The following is a 10,811-nucleotide window of genomic DNA, read 5'->3' as shown; positions in this document are numbered from 1 at the left end:
TTCTCACTTTGCTGTCTAACCTGACAACTGTACAATGCTTGTCATCAAATTTGTATTAGGGTTGTTGCGCAACAATTGATGCCTGGCACCTGGACCGAGGAGACTGGCTTGGACATTGAGGTAATAATTGCTGAGATAACAAGCACATCAGGAAAATGTGTGTAGGGCTATGACTGTTCATCTTACAACCTGTTTTATGGCACAGGGTGTTCCACAACAACTATATGGCATCGACTGTGGAGTCTTTATGGTCATGGTGAGTTACCATGCTCCATTCATTTGCTTTATCATACCTTTTTTAACACACAGCATTTTATTTTCTAATGTTATAATGGCCAATTTTTTTTCTAAGATGACTATAAACTAGTCTTAACTGCCTAAGCATGCCAATTGCTGGTAAAATCACACCCTGCCTATGATCACAACCCAACATTATTACATTCTATGTTCTACAGTACTCCTGGTACATTACCATGGACGCGCACTTCGATTTCAACGTTGTAAGTACTATCTGTGTGCTCGCGTCAGTATTTAGAAGCAGCATCATAATGGTTATGTGGTAAACTTCATTTTAATGTTCCTCTTCAGTTGGATATGCCTCATCTCAGGAGGTGGTGGTGCAAGCTCCTTTTGGACAACTACGGGATTGAAGGGTATGGATCTTAACCTACAAATGCAAAATAAATACATTTTTCATGTTGGCTTGGCAACCCTGTGTGTGTGTGTGTGTGTGTGTGTGTGTGTGTGTGTGTGTGTGTGTGTGTGTGTGTGTGTGTGTGTGTGTGTGTGTGTGTGTGTGTGTGTGTGTGTGTGTGTGTGTGTGTGTGTGTGTGTGTGCGCGTGCTGGTCTTTATCACGTCATGGGGACATCAATCTGTAAACACAGTCACCTCATGGGGACCTCTTGCAGTGTGGGGACAAAAAAGCAGGTCCCCATAAGGATAACCCATTACAATGAATACAGGAACTTTTTCTAAAGGTGCCTGTGTGGTTTTTAGCCATGGCCCATAACACACATTTACCGGTAGGTGTGTGAGTGTTTGGGAGGGTGCCAAGTTGCGCCCCTAAAGGTTTGCGGCTGTAAGTGCACTCACTGCGCCAAACACGGATTCCAAATATGGTTGGGTACCGCCCACTTCCAGGTAGGTACCCGCTAGCAGTAACTGTGCCTGACTGTTCGCTGGTCTGGTAAATTGCTTGGAGCTCATTAAGGATTGATACGGCGATTTAAGGAGATAATGACAGAAGAACTTTTTCTAAGGAGCAAAGGGGAAACACACGGTAGGTACTTTGGCATGACAAACCAGTATTACCAGTATTCATCCCTCAAATGAACTCTAATTAGTTAGCCGGACAGCTAGTTAAATAGCATCCAGCTGCAGCCCTGGAGCCGGAGCCGGGGCCTGTGGTGGGTGTTGTGTCGAGATCTGTTGTGTGGGACTGGGAGGTCGTTTTTTCCGGCGGTTTTTGCGTCACAGTCGGCCCCTTGGTTGCCCCAGTCGAGTTTTTCAACATTCATTTTTGGTGTTTTATGCTAAAAATGGATAAACTCTTAATTCCTCAAGCTGCTACACCACGTGCCCCGGCCCGGATACCTCCGGGTCTACAGCTGGATGCTACTCCGCTAGTTGGCTGGATTACAAACGTTACCTATCAGAACTATTTCACTGTTTTTTCCAACCAGCGAGGGACATTCACATTGTCATGCAATGCATTGTGAAGGAGTTACACATAATACAAACTAAAAACGTTTGAATGTTTAACAGTGTTAAAAGAGTTATCTCTTTGCGTATCTCATTATGCAGTTTAAAGACTGCGTTGGGTACTCGGGCGTCCCTGGTACCACTTCCACATAAACCCTGAAGCCAGATTGAACTGTACATGGAGGAGAAAGTGATTGTTGCATTTTGCGACTCCCGGATCTCCTGCGGGGGGACTCCGGTGAGTTCAGCTCCGGGGGCGACGGGAGTGCGCATACGGCAACAATCACTTTCTCCTCCATGTCGCAGTTTCACCTGGACTTCAGGGCGTCAAATCCAAAGTTCCTTTTCCCCAATTCCTTCCCAACCATGGCAGAGAAGCACCACTACGAGTCTTTACTTGTTGTGGAAGTACCAGAGACGTAGGAGTACCCGACCCCGTGATATTATATAGATATCTCCTCCATGCTGGGTTCATTCTGGCATGCAGGGAGTGAAAGATTTCAACTTGAGTGAAGTGCCGCGTAGTGTACTGCGAGTAGGGGTATAGAGGATCTCCACTACTAAACGAATTTAAATTAACTTAAATGTTCCTGTAGTTGAAAATGGCTCCACGCATCAGTCCCCTTAAAGATGCCAGGAATCATGTGATTGCAAAGACGGACAAAACTTGCATGTTGGATGTGCAGTAGGCTACATCAATGCATTGAAAGGAAAGATATTAAATGTGGGGATTTCTCAGTTAATAATTGCTATCATATACAATATTTATTGGATTACCATCTAATGCAAATCTTAAAGGTAGATTAAATATTTACTAAACTAAAACTGACCTAGATGGCAGCAGTTTTGACATGCAATCGGTTATGTCAAATCAGCTGCAATCTATTGTCAGTTTTTGTGTTATCAATCCTTTTTAGACAATATTTGCATTTGTAAAACATTACGGTTAACTTATTTTTAAACCAAAATGGACATGCATGCTTTCTTTTTATGGTGCAAATGTTTTTTTTTACAGGTCGTGGTGTATTTGCAAAGGGTTCCATTTCTCAAGGAGATTTCGTTCTCGAATACAGGGGAGAATTCCTGTTGTTGAAGCCCAGAGAAGGAGGCTGATATACCACGAATCATGTACTGCATTTCTTTTCATGTTAAGGTGGAGAGGGAAAACATGGTGGTAAGTATTTAAGTTGCGCCTAAACTATACTTTATACTCTATTTTAGGTGAGGCTCTGATTTTGTGGAATACATTGTCTGTTAAATATGACTGACAATGTATTCCAGAAAGTTAAACTGATTGAGCCATGTGATCCTGCATTGTAACTATAACAATTATTTTTCCATGAACTTGTCATGACATTTATGTTCCCCTTTCCTCATGTTTCATCTTTTTAGTATCGATGCCGCCAGAGATGACGGTTCACTTGGGCGCCTCGTTAACGACGAACACAGGCGTCCAAACTGTAAAATGAAAAATATTGATGTCAATGGAAGCCCACATCTTTGTTTGTTTGCCCTTATGGACATAAAACAAGGAGAAGAAATTTCATACGATTATGGAGGTGAAGACTGCCCATGGAGAACAGAAGTATGTGGCGCAATTACAGTTTGTTAAACAGTGACTTCAAATTACTACTTACTAATTTAAGTTCTACTTCTGCTTTCTTGTAAATTATTTTCATTGTTAAATGTATGTCTTACAGATGACCACAGTTGGACCAAATGCACTGCTGGTAGAAGATTTGCATACTGTTGTCCTGGCAAATACCGAAGTGGGTGATGCTACTCATCCAAACATCGCTCAACAGGTACATTCTTGTTTACTTCAAATGTTATTAATCTCTCGATAGCCTTTCTTTTTCAGTTTTTATGTTTAAAGCTAGCCAAAATAGGAAACTTAAAGGTCCCATGACATGAAAATCTCACTTTGAGGTTTTCTAACATAAATATGAGTTCCCCTAGCCTGCCTATGGTCCCCCAGTTGCGTTTGGTGTAAAACGAGCACTAGCTGTTCTGCTCGCCTTTGAAAAAACGGAGGCTCAAGCGCGCTGAGGCTCAAGCCGCTTATGTGGTCATAAAGCATCTAAGCTCCTCCCCTTACTCTGCCTGGCCCGCCCAGAGACGTTGGCCCGCCAATGAGACATGACCGTGCGAGCGCCACATGTGCGTGTGTGAATACACACACTGTAACGCAAATGTTTCTTGTCGGTTGTTTGACGTCTCTTGTATTTCCACAACGAGACAGTGGGGGCTATCTGAGCCATGGTTGAGAAGGAATTGGGGGGAAAGGATCTTTGGCTTTGACTCGCTGAAGTACATGAACTGCGATATGCCGCCGGTTGCCGCGAGGCACCACCGCCCGGCAGAGGGCAGCAGGCAGCAGGCAGAAAGTGGAAGAACCAGAGACCAGTTTTTGTTTTTTTACAGATGACCACAGTTGGAGACGATGCCCTGCCAGATGGAGGCTCGAAACCTGTCCTTTCAAATACCGAAGGGGATGATGATGCTACTCGACCAAAAATCACTCAACAGGTACATTCATGTTTATCACTTCAAATGTATTTGTAGTCTCTCTCATAAGCTTGCTTTTTCAGTTTTTGTGTTTTTAAAGCTAGCCAAAATGGGAAAGGAAGTATATTTTGGTTGTTTTCTGGTTTAAATAAATACAGCCAAAAAGTTTAATGTAATGCAACTATAAGATGTATGGTAGTGGGATATTTAAAATATATTTTAACCTTCAGAGGGACTTTCTTTCTAGGTTAATTATCACTCTATTCTGGACACTCACGACGTCCCCACAACACACCTTTTAGTCAGTGTTTGGCTAGAAGCTTTGGGTGAAACATTGGAGACAACTGGTCCCCACAAGGAACATTAACATTGTGTTTGAAATGTCCCCACAAAGCATGTTATTAAAGAGTGATCTCAGAAAGAGCTGGGCTGGGCAGGAACAGATATTTTGACTATGAATGTATAGTTTGTTTTATCTACGGCCTGGTGTATATCGGCATGCATGTCATCCAAGAGATTTGTCGGAATCTGTCGTTAATCTTAATCATGTTTTACAGTGGACATCAAATTGACATGTTATGTTTTCAGAATGTAAAATAGTCATTGTGAAATGTTTTTTGTTTTTGTTTTTTTACAGATGACCACAGATGGAGACGATGCCCTGCCAGATGGAGGCTCGAAACCTGTCCTTTCAAATACCGAAGGGGATGATGATGCTACTCGTCCAAAAATCACTCAACAGGTACATTCATGTTTATCCCTTCAAATGTAATTATAGTCTCTCTCATAGCCTTGCTTTTTCAGTTTTTGTGTTTTTAAAGCTAGCCAAAATAGGAAAGGAAGTATATTTTGGTTGTGTTCTGGTTTAAATGAATACAGCCAAAAAGTTTGATGTAATGCAACTATAAGATGTATGGTCGTGGGATATTTAAAATATATTTTAACCTTCAGAGGGACTTTCTTTCTAGGTCAATTATCACTCTATTCTGGACACTCACGACGTCCCCACAACACACCTTTTAGTCAGTGTTTGGCTAGAAGCTTTGGGTGAAACATTGGAGACAACTGGTCCCCACGAGGAACATTAACATTGTGTTTGAAATGTCCCCACAAAGCATGTTATTAAAGAGTGATCTCAGAAAGAGCTGGGCTGGGCAGGAACAGATATTTTGACTATTAATGTATTGTTTATTTTCTCTACGGCCTGGTGTATATCGGCATGCATGTCATCCAAGAGATTTGTCGGAATCTGTCGTTAATCTTAATCATGTTTTACAGTGGACATCAAATCGACACGTTATGTTTTCAGAATGTAAAATAGTCTTTGTGAAATGTTTTTTGTTTTTGTTTTTTTTACAGATGACCACAGTTGGAGACGATGCCCTGCTAGATGGGGGCTTGAAACCTGTCCTTTCAAATACCGAAGGGGATGATGATGCTACTCGTCCAAAAATCACTCAACAGGTACATTCATGTTTATCACTTCAAATGTAATTATAGTCTCTCTCATAGCCTTGCTTTTTCAGTTTTTGTGTTTTTAAAGCTAGCCAAAATAGGAAAGGAAGTATATTTTGGTTGTGTTCTGGTTTAAATGAATACAGCCAAAAAGTTTAATGTAATGCAACTATAAGATGTATGGTCGTGGGATATTTAAAATATATTTTAACCTTCAGAGGGACTTTCTTTCTAGGTTAATTATCACTCTATTCTGGACACTCACGACGTCCCCACAACACACCTTTTAGTCAGTGTTTGGCTAGAAGCTTTGGGTGAAACGTTGGAGACAACTGGTCCCCACAAGGAACATTAACATTGTGTTTGAAATGTCCCCACAAAGCATGTTATTAAAGTGTGATCTCAGAAAGAGCTGGGCTGGGCAGGAACAGATATTTGTGTTTTGATATCAATGATTGATAACTGGTATGAATGATAACTTGTATGAATTCCACAGAAAAGGTTCTTGAAAGTGAAGACGAAAGCACACAGGGGGCACACTGTTCATCTACTGTTGATGGTATGTAATGTCAATTGTAAGTGTCATTTGGGGACATATGGAATAACTATTTAGGAATTTAAAGCTAAAATTATGCAAAGAATCTAACATAATCCATGGCATACTTCAATTAAACTTAAGTCCTTAAAAAAACACTTTACTGTATTGCCTGCTCAGGTAAAGTTGACCTCAAGAGTTGGTTGGCACTTGGTTATTTCTAACCATCAACAACTTTAATGATTGAATACACTTGTTTTCACTAAATACAACAAACATCCCTGCAAAAAAGGACATAAATTGGGTTTTGTCTTCAAGCTATAGTACATGTAAAGTATGTGTCTTACTGGTAATGTTGAATTTTGATTATTTTCCATAAAACCATCAGCAGAAGAGACTCTTCCTTACATCGAGAGCCCTGAAATTCCACCAACCAAGAAGCGAAGACAACGGCCGTTGGTTGAAATGCCGGAAGAAGTCGGCGCTATGAGGCCTTCCTCCCAAGGTGAACTCTTTACACATGTCTTTTGTACGTCAGTAAAGATTGTCTGTTCCTCTTTGGAAATGGATTTTATTCAGTGTACCAATTTCAAGTTGTATCAGTTATAACAGCCCTATCAGAATATACAAAGGTTGGGGGATGAATTGTCATTAGTTTATTTTCAATGCATATGCCTATAATGGGGGGATTTATGCAATATCTGTTTGGAAATTGAAAGCTAAGATGATGCATATTAGCTTTCAATTGGCTCACGTGGCATACTTAATCAAACATGCATCCTTAAAGAGCCCATGCCATTAAAATCACATTTTTCCTATTGTTTGTTAAATAACATAGGTCTGAATAAGTTTGTGAGCTGTGGTAAGTTTGAAATCTATGCAGTTTGTCTGCTGAATGCAATAGGCAATGAAAGGAAAAAGGCAGAAGAAATGAGCCGATCTGGATAAGGTGACACTGTGACGTAGCGTTGTCAAACTATTATTCATGGCCCTGCCCACTTGGTTGGTTCGTAACCACCCACAAGAATTCTGAAGGAGTCGTGATTGAGCTAGTGCTAAATGCTAATACGTTTATGGTAGTTGCTTAGTTCGTAGTAACAGGCTAGTTACAGAATTTTGAATGCAATGGCAGAACGACATCGAAGTACATGAACTGCGACATGCTGCCTGCCGCCGGTTGCCGCGAGGCACCACCGCCGCGAAGCACCACCGCCCGGCAGCGGGCAGCCGGGCGGTGGTGCCTCGCGCAGGCAGCAGGTAGCGCGCGGTTCTGTCTACTACAGATTGATGTGGAAGTGGAAGAACCAGAGACGTCGGAGAACCCGACGAAGTCCTTTGTGATTCATTATATCGTCTGGACGTGCACACAGCCGTGATAATATGTATTATTTGATATAGATATCTATGTATTATATGATATTATTTAGATATAGAGCTCCAGGACTGTAACGCAAGTGTTGTACACTTCCTTGTTATTTGGATAACCGTTCTGCTGTTGGTGTGATGGCGCATAACACGTCGGACTCTCGTCTCTGGTATTTCTACAATGAGACTCGTAGTGGGGGTTATCTCAGCCATGTTTGAGAATGAATTGGGGGAAAGGAACTTTGGCTTTGACTCCCTGAAGTAGGCATGAACCACGACATGGAGGAGAAAGGGATTGTTGAACGCGGTCGTCTCCCGCCGGAGCTTCGCTGCCGATGGACCACCGCCTCGGCTTCAGGAGGCGGTGATTAGCGCTGACCGCTGCCGAGGCGGCGGGAAGCAGGGCTCAAGTGGGATACATTCGCGGCCAACAATCCCCTTCTCCTCCATGTCGTGGTTCATGTACTTCAGGGAGTCAAAGCCAAAGTTCCTTTCCCCCAATTCATTCTCAACCATGGCTGAGATAACCCCCACAACGAGTCTCGTTGTAGAAATACCAGAGACGAGAGTCCGACGTGTTATGCGCCATCACACCAACAGCAGAACGGTTATCCAAATAACAAGGAAGTGTACAACACTTGCGTTACAGTCCTGGGGCTCTACATCTAAATAATATCATATAATACATAGATATCTATGTCAAATAATGCATATTATCACGGCCAAAAGCTGTGTGCACCTCCAGACGATATAATGAATCACAAAGGACTTCGTCGGGTTCTCCGACGTCTCTGGTTCTTCCACTTCCACATCAATCTGAAGAAGACGCGGCCGTTTGAGATTCATAATAGCCTATCGTCTGGAGGCTCACACAGCTTTTGGCTGTGATAATATATATTATGATATAGATATCAATGTATAATATGGGTTTCTAAGAGCCATTGCGATACATCCACCGTAAACAGAGCGCATGGTACCGTGGCTACAAGCTGCTCAGGGCCAGGTGATAATATATATTAGATATCTATGTATAATATGGGTTTCTAAGAGCCATTGCGATACATCCACCGTAAACAGAGCGCATGGTACCGTGGGCTGCTCAGGGCCAGGTGATAATATATATTATATTATATAGATATCTATGTATAATATGGGTTTCTACGAGCCATTGCGATGCATCCACCGTAAACAGAGCGCATGGTACTGTGGCTACAAGCTGCTCAGGGCCACGCCCCCACCCCCCTCCTTGACCTGCCTTGACACGCCCACCGTAACCAGAGCGCATTGTACTGTGGCTACAAGCTGCTCAGGGCCACACCCCCACCCCCCTCCATGACCTGCCTTGACACGCCCACCGAAACAGCGCGTTTGGGGGAAGCTCAATGTGCGAACGGTTCGGAGTGGCTGTAACTCTGCACCACGGCTGAATTTCGGGGACGTCTTTGAATACTGTGTTTGTGGCCCACTAATACCTATATTAAAGCATCCATAAATAGCATGGCATGGGATCTTTAAAGATCCTTAACTGTATGGCCTGGTCAGGTAAAGTTTACCTCAATATTTGGTTGGTACTTGGTTCTTTGTGATGGCTGTTTGTTTTGCACCTATATTTCCCTCATCAACAACGTTAATGATTGAATGCACTCGTTTTCACTAATGACAAACATTCCTGCAAAAAGGTCATCATTTGGGTATTGTCAGCATTCTATAGAACATGTAAAGTATGTGTCTTTCTGGTGATGTTGAATTTGGATTATTTTCCATAAAACCATCAGCAGAGACTCTTCCTCACATCGAGAGCCCTGAAATGCCACCACCCAAGAAACGCAGACAACGGCCTTTGGTGGAAATGCCGGAAGAAGTCGGCGCCATGAGAAAAAAAGAGAATATGAATTACAAATTCACATTTTCCTGAATGTATGAAAAAGTGAGCCCAGACAGTGATCATATTGCACAATTTATTTGTATTCCTTTTAGCTGTTCCTTTTCCCCAGTGTTGATTTTCAGTTAAGTTCAAGTGGCAGAATGCACAAATCAATGTTTGACTGAAAATGTTTTATCCATAAGTAGAGTGCACATAAGTTTACTTTCTGCTTTACTGTAGATACTGGCTTATTCTGTATACCAAATTCCAGCACACATTCCTAACCGTTTGAATTACAATTTTCTCTGCCCACTTTAAGGTAAAGCTGCAAAGAAGAAAAAACCCTGGCGGCCGACGGAGGTCCAGGCAGTCGAGAGGCACATGACTCGCTTCATCACCTCTTGCATTGTACCTGGGAAGAGTGATTGCGAGAAATTTTTAAGGGTTGAACCAGAAGCACTACAGAACCGGGATTGGCAGAACCTTAAATTCTACATTCATAACCGAATTAAGTCCTACAAAAAGAAGTGGCAATGAAAATAGTTTATACATTGCATGTATAATGTATAATATTATACATTATACATGTATAATAATTTTTAATTATTATACATGTATATATATCCACGTAATTGAAACATGAGTCTGAAAGAAGTTTAATTATTATAGATTTAAATTTCAGGTAGTCGTTCAGTACTATCATTTTGCTCAGAAAGGCCAAAAAGGGCATAATTTTAAAAGAATATGGTGACGTTTCTACCTTGATTCTGTATTTCCAGATGCTTTGTATCCAACAAATCTTGTTGAAGGGCCAATAAAAGCCCAATAATGAGTGAGACCTCAATAAAAGTTTACTTTTGCAATTTAAATGTGTAATTCATGTCTTGGAATTCAAGAGGTAGTTAGTCTTAGCATTGTTGCATAGTTTAAGGAGATTGACTGAAACTGTAGTTGGGTGATTATGGTTGATATTCTAAGCCGGAAATGACATACTTGTGACTGAAAATTAAAAAAGTAGAAAGCTTTGACTTGAAACTATCCAGCTTCTATCTTTCAATCCTTCGTACTAGGTGAATAAATACCCTTTTACTACATCCTTAAATGTTAATTTAATCCTCACTCATATTCCTAGCAATATCAATCTTAATCTGCAATGTTGATTGATTTTTATCAATCATTAATGTACTACTGTCTTAATACTACTTGGTTTTAGATTTACAAATGCAGTAATATGGATAGAGGTGTAATTTTACATTTCAATGTAATGTATACTTGTTGCAAGGTCCCCACTAATCGCATAGGAATTTGTGTGAAATATGCAAAATATATGTAAATGAAGTCCTCATCAGCCATGTTTACTGGTTTTTTAAAAGTCCCCATA

General features: G+C 41.3%; 2 long non-coding RNA genes across 2 annotated transcripts; both read left to right on the top strand.

Moving 5' to 3' along the window:
- On the top strand, nt 1–1,263 carry LOC132447288 (uncharacterized). Its single transcript, XR_009523067.1, has 4 exons — nt 1–120; nt 206–256; nt 456–500; nt 589–1,263. It is a non-coding gene; the product is annotated as an uncharacterized LOC132447288 (long non-coding RNA).
- Nucleotides 1,264–4,135: 2,872 nt separating this feature from the next.
- Nucleotides 4,136–10,293, top strand: LOC132447600 (uncharacterized). The gene is made up of 6 exons (XR_009523157.1): nt 4,136–4,232; nt 4,849–4,953; nt 5,571–5,675; nt 6,163–6,225; nt 6,590–6,706; nt 9,342–10,293. It is a non-coding gene; the product is annotated as an uncharacterized LOC132447600 (long non-coding RNA).
- Nucleotides 10,294–10,811: the final 518 nt, after the last annotated feature.

This window comes from Gadus macrocephalus, chromosome 19, assembly GCF_031168955.1.
Source record: "Gadus macrocephalus chromosome 19, ASM3116895v1".
In the NCBI taxonomy this organism is placed as follows: domain Eukaryota; kingdom Metazoa; phylum Chordata; class Actinopteri; order Gadiformes; family Gadidae; genus Gadus; species Gadus macrocephalus.
This window is presented reverse-complemented; position numbering and strand designations above follow the sequence as displayed.